The sequence below is a fragment of the Sabethes cyaneus genome, chromosome 3 (genome assembly GCF_943734655.1).
Source record: "Sabethes cyaneus chromosome 3, idSabCyanKW18_F2, whole genome shotgun sequence".
In the NCBI taxonomy this organism is placed as follows: Eukaryota; Metazoa; Arthropoda; class Insecta; order Diptera; family Culicidae; genus Sabethes; species Sabethes cyaneus.
Window position 1 is genome coordinate 51,832,080 of NC_071355.1, and position 19,518 is coordinate 51,851,597.

General features: G+C 38.7%; 1 protein-coding gene across 1 annotated transcript in view; it reads left to right on the forward strand.

The window, feature by feature from the left end:
* Positions 1-8,681: 8,681 nt before the first annotated feature.
* The window catches only part of LOC128742798 (FMRFamide receptor), a 198,394-nt gene continuing 187,557 nt past the window's right edge, over positions 8,682-19,518 (forward strand). The window contains exons 1-2 of the mRNA XM_053839257.1: positions 8,682-8,910; positions 17,953-18,953. The gene's annotated coding sequence lies outside the window, so the exon portion shown is untranslated. The remainder of the gene's footprint in view (positions 8,911-17,952; positions 18,954-19,518) is intronic.

The window sequence follows — 19,518 nt, forward strand, 5'->3', positions numbered from 1 at the left end:
CCTCCCCACTCTAAGAGGGGGGGCTCCTGTACAAATGAAATACAAATTTCCTCCTAACTCGAGAACTAATCAAGCAAATAGAACAACATTTGGCATGTGGGTGTTTTTTTTGGTGACAAGAATTTATTCTATGGTGAATTGAGACCCCTCCCCTCTTTATAAGAGGAATTATAACTCCTCTCCCCTTTAAGAGGGGGGGCTTCCATACAAATTTCCTCATAACTCGAGAACTAATCAAGCAAATGCAACCAAATTTGGCATGTGAAGGTTTTCGAGAGCAAGAAAATTTTCTATGGTGAATTAGGACCCCTCCCCACTTTAAGAGGAGGGGCTCCTGTACAAATGAAATACAAATTTCCTCATAACTCGAGAACTAATCAAGCGAATTGAACCAAATTTGGCATGTGTGTGTTTTTGGAGACAATTTTTTTTTCAATGATGAATTGGGACCCCTCCCCACTTTAGGAGGGGGGGTCCTATACAAACGAAATACAAATTTGCTCATAACTCGAGAACTAATCCAGCAAATGGAACCAAATTTGGCGTGTAGGTGTTTTTGGAGGCAAGAATTTTTTCTGTGATGAATTAGGACCTCTTTCCACATTAGGAGGGGGGGCTCCAATACAAATGAAATACAAATTTCCCCATAACTCGAGAACTAATCAAGCAAATAGAACCAAATTCGGCATGTGGAGGTTTTTGGAGGCAAAAATATTTTCTACGGTGAATTAGGATCCTTCCACACTTCAAGAGGGGGGGCTTCTACACAAATGAAATACAAATTTCCTCATAATTCGAGAACTAATCAAGCAAATGGAACCATATTTGGCATGTGGGTGTTTTTGGAGGCAACCATTTTTCCCATGATGAATTAGGACTTCTTACCTTTTTAGGAGGGGGGGGGGGCTCCCATTCAAACGAAATACAAATTTGCTCATAACTTTAGAACTAATCAAGCAAATGGAACCAAATTTGGCATGTGAGAGTTTTAGATGGCAGAATTTTTTTCTGTGGTGTATTACGACCCCTTTCGCTTTTAAGAGGGTGGGCTCCCATACAAATGAAATACAAATTTCCTTATAATTTGAGTACTAATCAAGCAAATGGAACCAAATTTAGCATGTAGGAGATTTTTGAGTCTTGAATTTATTTTATGATAGTTAGAGACCTCTCACCCCTGTGGTAGGGGGATATGGACTCTCATACAAATAAAACAGAAATTTTTGCGAAACTCAAAAACTAATCCAACTCGAGAAATTCGAGACTCTTCCATAAAACATTAATCATTCTAGATCATTCAGAACGAGCCGGTCGCGAGTGTTGCCGGTGACCCGCCGTCGGAAGCGCCGCCCACTGGGGGGCTTGCAAAACTCGAGAAGTGACAAAGATCATCCGAGATTCATGATTTATGTACAACACAGGTTAGTTTGTGGCAATACGAAGTTTGTCGGGTCAGCTAGTTGTGTCTATAAAGCATACATTATTATGGGTATGATCGAAAATTCCGATTATTTTCACATATACATTTATGCTCATATAAAGGACAAATCCTGGACATCTGACTTTTAACTTACACTTCAGAATTCATTTCCAGTCAATTCCTATGGATTGATTTGCAATTGAAGACGAAAAAAAAAAATTCGAAAAAATTTGTCTGGAAAAAGCTATGTCTCAGTGTCACCCACGACTCTGTGTCTCACCGTTGCCGATAGGAATGTTTTATGAAAAATAGTGAACTAGCGGAGTTAGCAAACAATTCGATTGTCATTTTTTTTTTCAAATATATACCGTCATCCGGGGCGAGATTGTGCCAAAAAAGCATATGTTTTTGTTCTTTAGCTCAGGACACACAATTTAGGAACTAAGTTGATTTCAAACCTGTCAATATATACTAAATTGTTCAATTAACAACTACCGTAGAGATGGATAGTTACAATGAAACCTAATTTTACTGGAAGTGCATGAACTTTGGCATAATCTCACCCCTTCTAGGGGGTGACATTGTGCCAAAAACATAAAGTTAGGCAAAAAGCCTAAACAGTGAACATTAGCATGTTTATAAACAATACACATAAATATCAGTATAAAGTAGTTCATATGGGGCCGTCCATGAACTAAGTGGACTATTACGGGCAGGGGGTCGGCCAAAAACAACGCAAAATAGCAAGTTGATGCGATTTCTTGTTTGGGTTGGTTTATGCGGGACATTTTTTACAAGCGTTATTTCCGAGTATTTTTGATCGCGAACTTTGAAACCCTGTATTTAGTAAATTATTTAGCCTATAATTTGCTAATATTATCTGTGTTCCATTCTAAGTTATGAATAAATATGTTATGTTCATCATCATTTTGAATTTAGGTCACCAGTCACTATAGATATAATATATTAGTATTAAAAAGATGTGGCTTTTCGGTCTCGAGTTTCTTACGAAAACTTTATTTTACGTTCAGCTGACGTTTCGAAGAACTATGCCTTCATCATCGGAGCAACTATTGTTATAAAACATTACAATTATTTAAACAATCTTCATCATTACACATAATTACTTACAACGTTTATAAATGTTTTCTTAGTCAAGTGTTTAAACATGAAAATGTTAATTTTGTTTAACCCTCTATACTGAAAGCATAACAAAATAGGAAACGGAAACGGATTTTTTACAAACTAACTATTGTATTGGCTAACTTAAAATTCCAACTTACACTATAACCGTCTACGCACATCACAACCAGATCAATTATTCCAATATGAACTTTCTAATATGCTGCTGTAAACGAAGCTTCTGTATTTAATTTGAGAGACGGAGAGAAAGAGAGTAAAAATTAGACGATTACTGAGTAAGTGAATGCAAAATACCCGAATATGCCACATTTAAATTATTCGTATCAGTTCTAAAATTTATTGTAAGTTGGTCCGTAAATATATGGCACATTTCAAGTATTTGCAGTGCTTGAACTCGATTGTCTTGATTTAAAATCGTTACTTTAGACAGATCAAAATTATGATCATTATCTATCATGTGTACCATCAGCGCCGTCTTTTTGAACTCATCTTTTTTGTTACTCTCCGCACTGCCCGACGCATTGCGGAGAGTAACAAAAAAGATGAGTTCAAAAAGACGGCGCTGATGGTAGGGTAAGGTGGTGCAGAATGCACCGCTTAAGCAAAACATCATTTTCCACAGCAACGGCGTGTTTGTTCCACGTTTTTCGACTTCTAGAGGACTTTGAGATCTTTTTTACACTTACTCCTGGTGAAATTTCCTAACAAAAACCAGTATTTTTTGTTATTTTTGACGATTTTTGGCAAGAGTCAAAATCATTATGTGAGGCAGAACGCCAAAGCCCGTGGACAAAACGCACCTAGTTTGCCCAGCTAGGCGTTAAACGCAACCAAAAAATGTACCATTCAATCACGTGTTAAATAAACTCCTAAAACTAGGCTGCCGAAATGGCGAAAGCGTTCGTTATAGCGTTTGTTGCAAACGCTTGTTTGCTGGGACATAATGGGTTCATATCTCAACATAATTGGCAATAAAATTTAATCATCTAGTTTTCTCCAACTGATGTATGACGAAATATTGTAAGTTAAACAATGTACAATTAGGTTTAAGGCAAATTCTAAGTCCTATACAATACATAATATTGCTACATTTTTAATAAATAATCCGAAACAAAAGATGTACTGCAAATTAAAAATATTTTATAGCTGTGATCCCGCTGTGATGCATTCTGCCCCTGTTTTGTATTTTGAAGTTTTTTGCAATATATGTGAAAAATATGCATAGTTAATGCCGTTTTTGTGATGAATCATCGAGTATGACAGTATATCAATTAGACAGACTGTATTTATTATGAAATTTGCATACCGACTAGTGGTAAAAGCTTAAGAGAAAACCGTGATTTCTTACATGTGGAATGAGATCGCGGATAATCGCTTGTTTTTATTGGATGTGGCTATGTTTGATGCTTTTACATGCTACATAATTATGAATTAGCGTGTTTTACACCAATATAAAATGCGCATTCATAATTTTACCAAATAGTTGCCGCGTTTTTAAGCAATTAATATCATGGGCCATTCTACCCCCACGGTGCGTTCTGGACAGTCTTCCCCTACACATGATAGATAATGATCATAATTTTGATCTGTCTAAAGTAACGATTTTAAATCAAGACAATCGAGTTCAAGCACTGCAAATACTTGAAATGTGCCATATATTTACGGACCAACTTACAATAAATTTTAGAACTGATACGAATAATTTAAATGTGGCATATTCGGGTATTTTGCATTCACTTACTCAGTAATCGTCTAATTTTTACTCTCTTTCTCTCCGTCTCTCAAATTAAATACAGAAGCTTCGTTTACAGCAGCATATTAGAAAGTTCATATTGGAATAATTGATCTGGTTGTGATGTGCGTAGACGGTTATAGTGTAAGTTGGAATTTTAAGTTAGCCAATACAATAGTTAGTTTGTAAAAAATCCGTTTCCGTTTCCTATTTTGTTATGCTTTCAGTATAGAGGGTTAAACAAAATTAACATTTTCATGTTTAAACACTTGACTAAGAAAACATTTATAAACGTTGTAAGTAATTATGTGTAATGATGAAGATTGTTTAAATAATTGTAATGTTTTATAACAATAGTTGCTCCGATGATGAAGGCATAGTTCTTCGAAACGTCAGCTGAACGTAAAATAAAGTTTTCGTAAGAAACTCGAGACCGAAAAGCCACATCTTTTTAATAAAAATTCAACGGTCTATTATAATTATCATAATATATTATATAAATAAATAGAAATTTTTGGTTTTTGGCAGAATCTCACCCCCGTGGCACAATCTCACCCCGGATGGCGGTACTTTTATTACGCCTTCTACAACAAATGCTTCGACGCCCTGTTGGTCGGCCTGACGGCAGTTAGCCGAAAGCTTAGGCATGGCCGATGAAACAATGAAAATGTTCTATTGTTTGCAGCTGGGGGACGTCGGCAGGGTTGACGGTATTCAGTAAAATGCTTACCTTTAACTGGTACATCTTCCTCCATTGGTCTTTTGGCACATAGAACCGAGGCCGGGGCGGCCAAAAAACCACGTTCTCCAGGCGGTAACTTGCAGCATGCACTTCATACTGCATATATCCCGGTTCACCACAAGCCCCGAAAGAAAGAACAGCAGCTTGAACATGCGCTTTTCGCTGATCGTCAGTTACAGAAGGACATTCTTTGGGTACTTTCTGTGGGAGATTTATTTGACGCCATCGCTTACCTTCTTGGTGGGGCGTAATGTCTAAAGTTTTGGAGCGTCTTAGTAGAATACGATACCTGAAATTCTACTATCTATATTTATTCGCGATAGGTACGTATTTCGCCTACTACTTGCAGGCTTCATCAGTGTCTGTTTTCGAACTAAATGTACTCAGTGCTTTGACAGTCGTTGCCGTCTAACATCAAGTAGGTCTCGTCATTCTTCGCCGTAAAGATGTTTTTCACCAGCACTTTTGGCCTTCAGCCAGTCTTGACTGATGCATCCACTTAAAAATGTCCATTTTGGCGAGATACTTTTTCACTGTTTAGTTCCTACCTCTCCAAAGCGCGGAAGGTTGAGGGCAGGGATGATTCCTCCTCAGAATAAAAAAAGAGAAGAGAAAAATTCACACTTTACTCAGTCGCGATTTATGTTGCTCCGTTTTGTTTGAACTTTTCTCTTTTTTACTGATCGTGATTGCTCAGCAATCTGCTCATTGACCTTCTCATTGAGGAATAAACTGAGCAACAAAGTGTTAATACACTTTTTGGCTGCCCATGATATGGCACAAAAAAAAACTGTTTAGACTTCTCACAGCGGCAACAGTGCAAAAAATGTTGCATATGACGATGGTGGATGATAGATATGGCAACAATGTAATTCCCGTGCCGTTGCTTGCTGCAGTGCGAGCGCACAATGAGAATCTAAAGTTTGTTTATATTTCTCTTTATTTTTGGTCTGTTTCTCATTGCGTGGATGTATTTCTCATTTGTGGCAGCAGTTCTGCTCATTGTTTTGAATGAAACAAGTTGCACTTTTTTGCACAATGAGCGAGGAAATGGCAAGCCTGGTTAAGGGCACCTTGCTCTTGATGTCCCTTTTCAGCTTCTACTGCACTTAACCATTCTGTAGAAGGAAGAGGATGTTGTGTGTGGCCGATCGGCTATATCCGGTGGACATGAAGTGCCTCACGATGTCCAACTTCTTCACTCCGGGTTGCATCTGGCAGTGCGAACAAAGCATCGAGTGTAGTTGCTTGTCTGTTTTCGTCGCAACCGCTAAAAATCAATTGATAATCCTGTCAAATTATTTATGTACACAATCAATTCCAATTGGCGGTACATAGATGGGTTCTTTACCAGTTGGCTGGGTAAACGCAAGAAAAATTACTGAAATCAGGTCATTTTTTATGCATATATATTATGTCCAAAAATAATGAGTTGTTGACAGTTATTTGCGCTATATATAGTATATGCTCAAAACAAAAATATTTTTTGTAATTCAGATTCAGCGATTAGCGATTAGCGAAATTTTCGCTAATCTGAGTTTATCGATTAGCGTTTAGTGAATAGCGAGCTAACTGTTTCGGTTAGTGAATTAGCGGTTAGCGACGCTAAATTTTCGGCTGGAGGTGCCCACCACTGACGTGAACCATTTACACACATCAAGTTTCATTAAATTCTGTCAGCTTCATAGACGAGTTGGCGCAATATCCGTCATCAACATCGTCATTGAGCAAATTATTTTTGAAAACATATTTCCTGCAGATTGCCATCCATAGTTCGTTTGGAAATGCTTAGGTTAGTATTTTCTTGAACTTCACTGATATGAGTACAGAGAATTTTCCAAGATATTGAGTGATTCCCGCTGACGGTAGTCTACTGCTTTCTTCCTCTGACAGTCACGCAGCTTAATGCGAAAATAAAAGTCCATGATATTGAATTTTGACATACACGAATCTTTTTATTTTAAGCATCTTAAATCATATGTCGCTACAACAATTGAAATTCATAAATAATTTTATTGGTGTTTAAATTAAACTTTGATTTAACCGTCTTCCCATTCAGCATTTTTCATCGACTGAATCCGACCATCCAAAACTGTTAGAAAACAGTTAGTGTCGCTTTAAAACTTGTCACACGTCTATATGGCCAATAATAAAAACAAAACATTGTAGCCCTTCTTCTCTTTACAATCTTGATATCACAAAACTCAATCAACATGTCTATGTCGCCGACAATAGGTAGTGGTGTTATAAACTATTCAAGCCCATTTATGCTTCCTAGCACACACTAGACACGACGATCGTGAATGGTGCGCTAATTTGGAAGAACGCATCAACTTTACGATCGCTCTAATTGGTCTCATTGGATTCGATCGAACCGCGTTGTCGTTTCGATTTCATTGCCAATGTCGGAACAGAAGTTTTCCATTAAAAAATCCTATACATCCAGCACCGACAGCAGCACCGGCTACTGAGTGGCTGAGTAGTTCCGAATGTTGGGGCACTCGACATGCGCACCGGCTGTTTGAGGATACCGGCGGCGGCCGCGGCGGCAGCCACAGGTTGTTACCGCTTTGGGTCCGCTGTTTTAGCCGTGATCGTGATGTTATGCTGTGATAGAAGCAGCTGACTTGGATAACCCGCTCCACACACGGAAGAAGCATCGTCTTGCGCGCCCAAGGCGCTCAGTTGCTCTGCTGACGGTCACTCATTGGAGCCGCCGAGTTCATCCGGCGGCGACAGCAGCGTGGTGCGGCTTTTATTATAATCTAGTGAAGTTTCGAGTGTCGGTTCGCGTGCATGCTCCGCATGGTAGATTGGTCGGGTAGGTCTTGGCACTGTCGTTCCGCGTTGCATTCTTCAGTACGGTCTGCGTTTATCGTGCGATAAGACACGCGGTCGGTTGTCGTACGCAAGCTAGGCGCCAAAAGCACTGGTGCACGTTGTCGGTGGTCGCGTTGGCAGCTCGGAATTCGACCTTTCAGTATGTTGAGGGACACCCGAAATACCGGCTGAACCGTTGACGGTGGGCAGCGCATTTCCTCTGAGGGTAAGCTGTCAGTTGCAGCGATCCCGTACAGTCTGTCTGGCGTGTTCGTCAATTCGATTCGAGTCGTTCTGGGACTCATAAAGAAGATATGTGATTGGCGAGGAAAATGTGTATAAACAAGTGATGATTGTTATTTTCGGCTTGTTACTGCCACTTTTTGCCATTATACCAAAGCAACTACGGAGACCGTTCTCCGGCTGTGTGTTTGCGTGTGTTACGTGTGCCATTCCTCAAGGGAAGTGGAAGATCAATCGGTTCGTTCACGAATGTCATTGTTTTAGATGTGGGTGCCAACGACCGGGAGTTGAAGCCGGTGTGGGGAATTCTCCTTTTGAGTTAAAAGTGAAGGTGATTAGTGAAATCGAGCGATTAACCTCTGAGAAAACCTTGCGAAAAAAGCATACAATTGCGAATGTGTGATCTTATCTAGGATCAGTCCTACATTCTGTTGATAAAAAGGATAAGAAGTGTTCTATTGAATATTTTTCCTTTAAGAAAAAACACTGCGAGGAAAGATTTCCCAAAGGGTTTCGTCATTGGTGACAAGTTTCGAATCTGTGTGTTTTAGTGTAAAATAACAATCTATTTTTACCAGTGGAAGATCACGAAAAAAGATTGCTTGTGTGCATGAAGTGAATTTGAAAACACCAAACCCTGAAGAAGAAGAAGAAGACGACGAAGACGAAGAAGCGCAAATATAATTATACTATAATATATAGAAAAGATCAGAGGGAGGAGCAATATTCCATCGCAGTGAGAAGAAAACCGCACGGTCGATTCGAGCAACGGCTGCCAACATTCGAAGCGCTAGTTCCCGTATTGAAACGGTCAGTATGGGTGTTTTTGGAGGGAATTGGAACATATGTTTTGGGATCTTTTTATAGGCACTGACGCGCTTTTTAATTGGGTAGTTGAGGAGTAGCGGTGTTAAAACTTTTAGTGGCTCTAAACAACAGTTCTCGTTAAACACGTGTGATTAGATTCGCTTGACGAGCGGGTGTTAGCGTTTCTTTGACCATTCGTGTGGGATTTGAACTTCATTAAAGCAGAATTTTAATAGAGAATGAATGCAAACGTAACGTATGGTACGTTTCAAGGAGCGATATTTTATGTGTAGTGTATCAGTCACTACTTGCATTGGTCTAGTGATACTGTTTTTATACTGAACAATGAAAATTAGGTCGTTTAAAGAAACAACAGTGAAGTTAAATGTTTTATAATTTAGAGCTTATAGAGAACAAGAAAATTTTGATATCTATTTCAAACCGGTTTAAAGTCAATTCAACGACCGATCTGTCGAATGAATATTTGAACCAATCAAATCACGTCCGGTTTATCATATATACATACATATCTGGCAGCATTTTGGTGTTTGCATAGTTTATTCTTTTTGCGGGTTCGGAAATAGTTCAGTCTTGACTTGATTCTATGGCAAAGTGATTTTTTCGCATGAATATTCATTTTACATGAATACTGATTGTATGTTGGTGCTGTGATAGTAAGATTGCTTTTGATACTCGTTATATGTTTTTGATGTTTAAGGCATCTCGCTGTTCGGTTGATCGGAGTTTGTATGAGAAAAAAAAAAAAAAAAATATATGATAAGTTGTCTAAATAGTGGCCAAAAACGTAATAGGAGCAAATTAAAAATAGTCTGAATATTGCTCACCAATTGAAGAGAGAACAGAGTATCGGAATATTAATGATTCATTTACAAATTTTGTTTCCTTCTCACATCTCGTAGCAAATAAAGTTAATATATGATGGTCATAATTAAAGCATGCTCATTGGCTATGGTTATTAATTCAATCTTGTGAAATCTGATTAGTTTGGTTGAGTGATCGAAGTTAGAAGCTGATCGGAATAACGTGCGTTAGTGGTACAAGATTGCCTTTATGTCATTCAACGCGACCTACTTGGCAAAGCTTGGCTCAAAGTTTGGAAAGGTTCACGCGTGATTCCTGTCTCACAAATCAACGAAAAGGCTATAGTCGAAGAGTTCCTTCATGTTAAGGGACAATTTTGAGTGGGTATTATTTTGTACTGAACCAGGAAAACAAAAGGAACTTTCACTCGGTTTGTGACATTTCACAGTGGTCAAATTTTGAAAAAAAGCGGACATTAGCAATCGGGTAAAATATGCGAATTTTTCAAGGGTGGTGTCTTCAGAGAAGTTTAATAATAAAATATAGCGCATCTTTCTGCACTATTAGGGTAACCGTGAATTCACCTATTAGGGTGATACGCACTTTTGTTTTTTTAAATAACTTCAAAATTTTTCTCTTCTTCAAAAAGTTGCAGAACATACTAAAATAAGCAACTTTGCTGAATATAGTAACTATCTATCTCTTACCGGTTGCGAAATATAATGATGTGTTAAAAAGGAGCGCTTAAAAATCTATTATGCTCAATAACTTTGACATACGATTTTTTTACTGCTTTCAAGTGTTCTACAAAGTTATTCAGTATGCTAAAATACACATTTTCACTAAAGACTGTTTGTCGCTAGGACGCATATTTTATAAGTTATAAAATAAATGAAAAAAAAAATTCAATTTTTCAATTTCGGGCCGCTTTGCATAAACCAGACAACCATTATGTGAAAGTACTATATTTTATCTATAAAAATAAAAAAATATTTCCATCAGGAGATCTCCGAAGGAATCCCAGAAAAATCAATTGAAAAATGTGTTATTTTTTGATAAATTTTTTATAGCTCGTTAAGCAAAAGAGATAGAGAGTTACAATTTTTAACAAAGATGCTTATTTTAATGTGTTCTACAACTTTGCTGAAGACACCATACCTTTTTGAACGCATTTAAATAAACGAAAATTTGTATCACCCTAATGAATCCACCAAAATAACAATAGTTTGCTATAACGTAAAAATGAGTAATTTTTGAGACATAGAGTCTTTGAAGAACTTTAATAATAAAATATAGCGCATCTTTCTGCACTATTAGAGTGACCGTGAATGCACCTATTAGGGTGATACGAACTTTTGATTTTTTAAATAATTTCAAAAAAAAAAATTTATTTCTTCAAAAAGTTGCAGAGCATACTAAAATAAGCAATTTTGCTGAATATGGTAACTATCTATCTCTTACCGGTTGCGAAATATAATGATGTGCCAATAAGAAGCACTTAAAAATCACTTATGCTCAATAATTTTGCACACAATTTTTTTATTGCTTTCAAACGTTCTACAAAGTTATTCAGTATTCTAAAATACACATTTTCACTGAAGACTGTTTGTCGCTAGGGCGCATATTTAATAAGTTATAAAATAAAATGAAAAATAAAAAAAAAAAAAAAAAATTGCGATATTCAAATTTTTTTTTTAATTTCGGGCCGCTTCGCACAAACCAGACAACCATTAGTTGAAAGCACTATATTTTATCTATAAAAATAAAAAAAATATTTCCATCAGCAGATCTCCAAAGGAATCCCAGAAAAATCAATTGAAAAATGTGTTATTGCGCGCCTAATTGAGTTTGAATCGGATGTACCTAACCTAATTTTCTTTAATTTCCACGAAAAACATTTTTTTGCTTTGATAATATAAACTTTATGTTTTCGACAGGACAGTCAAACGGCAAAGCAAAACGACACTTATTTATTCTATGCCCGACGTTTAGATGTATTTAACATCTTTCGCAAGGAGTTAGAACCACGTATCGTATTTTGTTCGGTGGCTTCTGTAGAAGGTTTGAACTAGTCACATTGATTAGTAATACTAGCATTAACCGAGTGTATTCGAACGAAATTCTTGCGGATCGTTTTAACATACACCCTGGCTGTATCGGTACACTATTTGGCTATTTGGCCAAACTTGGTTACTGCTAGTATTACTAATCAATGTGACTAGTTCAAACCTTTTACAGAAGCCACCAGACAAAATACGATACGTGGTTCTAACTCCTTGCGAAAGATGTTAAATACATCGAAACGTCGGGCATAGAATAAATAAGTTTCGTTTTGCTTTGCCGTTTGACTGTCCTGCCGAAATCATAAAGTTTGGAATCACCAACAGTCGATAGCTCCACTTCGATATTTGAAATTATAAATTGCCTATAACAGAGATAACCAAAATGTCTATGGCTGTCTATGACTATGGCGCCCAAATGTACGTTACGTCAAATCCTGCTACGGATAAGAGAGTATTCGTGAGGTGCTCGCACCAGCTGTAGTTTATATAAAAAGTCATATTATTTTTGGTGGAATTATTCCCAAAGGTCGTTATGTTAAATATTTTTCTACCAAATTGTACCTTATGTAAAGCACATTATGCCAAACAGCATTATGCCAGATGAATTCCTGTTAAATGAGCGGCTCCGGTCCCTATTGTATTGTGACGGAGTGATGATTGGCTCAAGTACGTATTCATAGGAAAGCGAAGTTTTGTAAATTATGTCTGGCATTCTTTATGTCTATCATCCATTATGCTTATCGTCCATTATGCCTACCATCCGTATGCCTAACGCCGCGCGCCCTACAAATTGTTCAGATTTTTTTTTTAATTTTTTCAATTGGCGGCGCGTAGATCATTTTCTTGTAGTAGCATAGCATAGCATAGCATAAAAAGGTGCACAAATTCGTAGTTGGTGTCAGCAACAATGCTTTGTTCAAAAGAACAAGTAACTTGTGTTTGTTACCAGCAACATGAAATTTGGGGTTTAATTTCATTCTCTTAAACAAACGTCAAATGCCTCCAAAGCATGGTCACTGTCCTGGCCACGTCCTTGCAGCTGTTGGGGATGGGTTAGGAATATTAGTCCAACATTTACTTAAAAGAACCGCAGAGAACTCTACGTGCCCTCATAAATGTCCCGGGAGTTGGGAAATACTAGTAAGTAAGGGAAGCCCTAGGATACATCTGGTAGATGTTGCGGGTGCGTAGATCATTTTCTTGTAGTCGCTATAAATCATAATCTTAGTAATGTAAAAAATACTTTTTTCGGAAATTTATTCGGCATATTGCATGTTTTAAGAAGTAATGGTGTTCTTCTTCGAAAAATGCTTGGCTACTTTGGATTTGAAATGGTTAATTTGTTAAAAATCTGAATTACTACCACCTGCATCCGGAAGGCCCTAATTTACTGAAGAACTTTGCTGAAGATAACATTCTTCTACACGATCAGGATCATGAGTTATTTTTCATGTTGGAACCAATTAGGTCAATTCCCATATGCGGCGTAGTTTCCAATAAGGACGTTCGACCGACTTAATGGAGTCACTCAAGACCGTTTTTATTGGAAACGTTCTTATTCGGAACCACCTTATTCGGGGGACTGCTGTACAGGGTGTACGATTAGTTCGAATACACTTTAAAATGTGTTTAAAAAATGGAAATACAAGATATTCTTTTCTGAGTCAATTTTTATTGAAGCAGTGTTGAGAACTTTTACGACATATTTGGTGGAAGCACCCCCCGTTTGTGCTTTATGACGAGCTTAAGACGTTTCTCAAAAGAATCACACGCGGCACGCACCTGGTCCATGTGCATCTCGTCCCAGATCTTGGAAATGAGCTTATTAAATTGGTTCATAATGCTCTTTTTATATTCGCTCTGTTTGGCCAGCATGTATGACCATACATAAAAGTCCAGGACATTAAGATCCGGGGAGCTGGGAGGCCACAGAGTCTTATCGAGAAAATTAGTCAAATTCTCCCGACACCATGCTTGGACGATATTCGCCGTGTGGGCCGGTGCGCCGTCCTGTTGAAAGACGTAATGATCTTTCCCATACAGATCACGAAGTGCCGGGGCCACAACCCTGAAGAAGGTCGGTCCTATAGTACGTGGCGTTGATTTTCACGTTTTTCTCGATAAACACCAGTGGAAGCTTCCCACGCTTGGATACGGCCCCTCAAACCATCACCGACGCGGCGCTCTGGAACCGCGGGATGTTTGGGCATTGTGGGCATTGTGTGGCTGTTGCAAGATGAATAGTTTCTCATCAGAAAACACGAACTCCTGACCAGCGTGCCGAGTTCTGTTCAGCCTCTTCTTCGTTGTAGCCTCCGTTCCCCCGTGAACCTTGCGTACGGCTTGTATCCCAGGTCCTTCGCCTTGATGGTGTGGGCAGTCTCGATCGACACATCCAGGTCAACAGCGGTCTTCCGGATCGAGCGGTTCATTTTTCGACGAACCCGCTCCCTCATTACCTTGATGGCTGCTGGCGTCCTCGCCGAACGCGGCCGCCCGGATCTAGTACGATCCTTAGCCGAGCCCGTCTCCCGGTACCGACGGATGGTGTTATAGATGAAATTCCACTTCACCCCGTAGGATTTCAATCGTTGAAATGCCGGGTCGCTCACTTCTCGCAACAACTTTACTACGAAGTTGCGGTACTCCTTTATCGCGCGCCGTAAGCAAATAACAAGTCGACACCTTGCGCGTCGGTTAGCCTATATATAAGGTAAAAGCTGACACCAATACCAATACTTACGCAACGATGAAAAGTTGTATTCGAACTTATTGAACACCCTGTATTTTGTACGCAGTGTTGTGCCACGATAGTTGCAGCGGTCGAGCTGATCACCCATTTTGTAAATGGGACAAACAACCTACATCCATCCATTCCTTCAGTAATCTCTCCTCTTCCCAAATCAGGGCTTCTCGACCGTATTTGTGAAGCTCTATTGGTAGGCGGTCGTTACCGGCAACTTTGTTCGTCTTCAGCAACCTCTTGCAGATCAGGTGTAGGGGCAGTAACAACTTTCGTTCCACCTCCTTCTGTACCTTCTTCATTGATGTGTTCATCGAAGAACTACTGCCATCTGTCGACCAACTCACCCTGTGGTCTGTGATCAGATTCCCTTCCTCGTCCCTAAACATGTCATGTTTAGGTGTGTGGCCCTACGGCCTCTCCGATGGTCGAGTATGTTCTGTCTCAACCGCTTTTATCCAGTATTCGCATGTAATACGGTTGGTAGTTTTGAGCTATGACAATAGACATATCCTCTGGTTGATCGCCATCCAGTCTATCGCGTGAACTTGCATTTATAAAAATCATTCGTTGAGTACAATCAGTCCACAATCGTGAGTCACACACAATTATTGGTCATTTTAGTCATTTTAGTAGAATATTATAGTAATTGATTGATAAAATTGATCAATCATTATGTGATATTTAAACTAAAATTAGCAGTTAAAGCTAAAATGTCCCACAATTGAGCCGTTCCGAATTATAGTGCTCTATTGACCATTCAACAAATTTTACAGCAGACGGAATTGTCAAAAAAACTTTATTAAAAATTCTATTCAATTATTTTCGCCAAATAAACTGTACTAATGGTCAGGGTATAAAGGGTTTCAACATGAAAAAATAACTTTTTTTGAAATATGTGATTTATTCATAACAAAGTATATAAACCACCATGATTACATATATAATTGACCTGAAATCCCCAAAGCGTTCCCCAACATAGTGGTCTCTATCCATGGGACTTGAAAATGTCAATAAATGTTACAAAACCTCCAAAAAATGAATATGGGTGAAATGGTATGACGATTGGGCATGGAATATTGTGTTCTGCCGCCATATTGGAATCAAAGATGGCGTCTTCCGGTTTTCTGTGATCGCACATGATTGGAAATAATGCAAAATCACCATAATATGGGTATCAGATGAAAGGGTTTAACGGGCAGAAGTCAAATATTGTGTTCCAATGTAATTTTGAAATCGAAAATAGTCGAATATCGATTTTTTACAAGTCGCATAGACCTTTATAATGCGGAACTGAATGGTCATTCTGTTGCAAACCGAAAATTCAACATGAAAAAAGCAGGTTCGACACCTGCCTTTTCGAAATTTTTATTGTGTGCAGAGTACCTCTATGCAAAAAGACACGATTTATGCAAAAATCTCATTTTTGATAAAAATGGTCAATAGACCACTATAATTCGGAACGGCTCAATTGCGACAACCTTTCTTGGGAGCGACATCTGGATTCGTTTGCTGAGTGAGAGTTCTATCGCATGCAAAAATATATCTTTGAGAATCATCTAATTAAGTGTATCTCGCTTGTTGTAAAATGTATATGTGATTTTTTTACTTGCTCGATGATCTTTTTTCATGGAAGGTATTTAAATGTAAATTAAAGCAGTTATTCTCAATTTTAATTCTTGTGTGTAACTTTTGCTCCATAATTTATTTGGATTTCAATTTGGCCAAATAATAATTAAACCTTTTCAATCTTATATTTCTTTGAATGGCTCAGGTAGCAGATTTAGACGTTAGCAGCAGCAATTTTTGTTCTGCTTCTGTTTAAACATGGTTAGAAACTATGTGTAATATTTTATGTCGGTGAAAATGGCTATTAAATTTGTTTCTTGCTGCTCTTCGATGAGAATGTTATACAACGAATCAGTCTAGTATCTGCACAGGTCGTGTCTATATCGTCGTGGTAGATGAAATGAGAAAAGTTTGATCAACTTCTCTTCAGAGAAAAGCAACTGAACAAGCGGTATTATTTTCAATCTCACGCCTCCATTGAAACTTATTTCAATCAAAAACATTCCAACCACAAGCATGATTGCTAAGCGTCAGTAAAATAATTAGCTATTATCTGTTGGACACGTGCTAATCGGTTCAGTTGCAACATGCTCACAAGTTCTATTTTTAAATTAACTTTTCTCAACAAAGTTCATCAGGTTATGCCAATCGACGGAACTAGCACTAATTTTAATGGTGGTTGCAGCTCTTGGTATCCTTTTCCGACCATTTTATTTCATATACATGCAAAAAATAAATGCATATTAATGAATGAAATCTTCTTGAAGCGATGCAAATATAAATTGTAGCAGAGTTTTTAATTGGTATCCCTAGTTAGGCAATTATAGTTTTTCCAAAGTTTCTACGGGGGCCAATTTTCTTCTAGTGGGGCTTAACCCTCTCCAGCCCCCTCTAGTTTTGCCAATGCGTATATGTATGAATAGTAAAACTCTACGCTTGTGCATAAAGTGATAATTTCTTGTTAGTTATTTTATGCCGTTTTCAAGATGCGTATCATTGAAAACGCATATGAACAAGTTAGAGAAGTTGGTGGAAGCTATAGATAAAATGTATTAGATAAATCCAGTAAATCACGTAAAACATTTGGGACGAGTTCTATCATCATAAAAACGAGTGCTGGGACTGCGATCCTTGCCGCGCAGCAGAAGTCAGGTACAACAGGAGTCAAGCTCGAAACTCGAATAGCCGGTCGGTGCTTATTGCTTAGGTGTGAGGAGTGTCCCAACCCACTGCACAACTGTATGGTCGGTCTGTTGACTGCGACCACTGGCACTGGTATAGAGAAATAATTTTTAACGGTCGTGAGAAGCACCTTGCCCACTGGGAATAAAATCAGATAGTTTTTATTATGAGTGCTGTTTCAGTTGCATCGTAAGATATTGTAAGGATTATTTTCGTAATGTCCGTAATTATTTTTGTTAATGTTGCTAACTCAATTTTCACTATTATACTAATAACTACCATTGCAATTAACTCAGCACTCCGGATATGATGGAGTCTAAGCTTTCGATTAGAATAATTTCAACATTACACAAGAGCATAAGAATGCATTCAAATTCGCTAATCTAACTTTTTAATGCTTGGGAAAGTCAAGCACTTCATTCAGCTGCATGAGAAGTTTCTCCATGCAGCAACTACTAAAGGACGGCCTTAATTTCTATTCTGCATATAATCATCGGCTTGCATTCGGTCCGTTGGGTGCATTTATTCGTTCTTGCTATTCCAACAGCACGGTATCGAGTAGAAAAACTTTTAAGTTTTAATTAAAAGTGTTTCGTTGGCTTATTCCAATTCAATTCACTAACCTTATCCATCTTATTTACTTTCTCTCTCTCTCTCTACTTGCAGATCCTGTCCTGTCATCCTGCAATCCAGCCTGTGCAGCGGGCGATTGAACACTAGTGGGTGGCATCCGATGGCAGATCTTTATCGTTGTCTTACGGTCAGCTCAGTTGTGTATTTCTACGGCAGCGATAGAAAATTGTAATTGAAATGTTGCTTGTTTTTCTGTGAATTTTCTATGCTAATTATCTGTACAGTGAATTAGTACTTGGGGTAGAAGAAGAGAAATGTTTTATCGTCGTTTATTTCCGAAACGCTTGAGTTTCCGGTTTCGATGGACATCTTAACTGCCGGTGATGACAATGGACGACGAACTTTTCCAAGTGCAGTGAAGTGAATCCAGGAAAACCTAAGTATTTTGCTCTTCTACGTGCGTTGCTGACGTGAAAGACATTCGCAACGTTTTTTTCTCCAGCAATAAAGTTGCAAGAGAAGAAAGAAACGTTGATTTACCAAAGTTAAAGTACACCGTATGCTTAACAATGAGAAAAAGTTTTCCCCGAGCTCTAGTTTGTGTTTGAGTTCAAAAATCTCAATGCTAGTCGAAGTGAGAAAACTCACTCGGAAGCAAGTACGGCTAAAATTATGCAAATGAGTTAATTCTTCGTGTTTCTACTAATTGTGAGACGTCCAAAAAGTTAAACCAGAAGCGTGTGTACGGTAAATTTCCAGCATTAAAATAATTGAAGAAGACACCGTGAAAAAAATCCGCACTCGCGACAAACTGAAAGAGACCAGACAGCTGGCTGCTAAAAGCGGAAAACGCTCAGTGGAAAACGAAAGCATTTCGTGTGCGGGGGCAGTAGCTGTAGCTGTTGCTTTCGGAATAGTTTTCACCAAACACGTCACGTCAGTTAATTACTTTTCTTGACTTATCCGCCTCCATCGACCGAAAGCGGTAGCTCACCGGAAAAACTCTGAAGCAGTGGCAGTGCAGTGGCGCGATATCGGCTAAATTGGAGAATAGCTTCGTCGTCCCCAATTCAGAGAGGCAGCCAGAAAAAAAGGTAAAAAAGCTATAAAAAGAAAATAAAAGCTGAAAACCGTACCGTTTATTGGTGTTTCGGTTATTGTTTTTGGGTGAAAGTTTTGAGCCCGGGAAGTTCTTTTATGATTATCTTTTTGCTATCGTCGGAAAAGGTCGAGGGATTTATACTTTGCCCCGCACCGGCGGGAGAGACTTAGGGTTCCCCTGACGATTTGCTGCCCGCCAAAGCCAAGCTTTGATGGAAAATGTGTGAAAGTTTGGTACGGGTTAAAGTTACTTTTTAGCTTAACGGGACGCACCATCGCCGGCTAGAATGCCACCAGCCGTGGGCCGAATTTAAGCCTGCCAGCGATTGCCCAGAGCCCAGGAATGTGAAAAGTTTCTAGGTTTTCTAGGTTCCAGGAGGGGTCGGTACTGAGCAATTTGCTAGGCAATGCGTTTATCGAAATTGTTGCCGTTTTAGGTTTGTTCCTTTATCGTTCGTAATTGTTTATGAGTATGACCTTTTGTACCGTGTGACCGTCCTCCGTTGATCCGGACTGCTGTGCCACCAATGTTTGGGTGGGCTTTAGAGTCGCTTTACA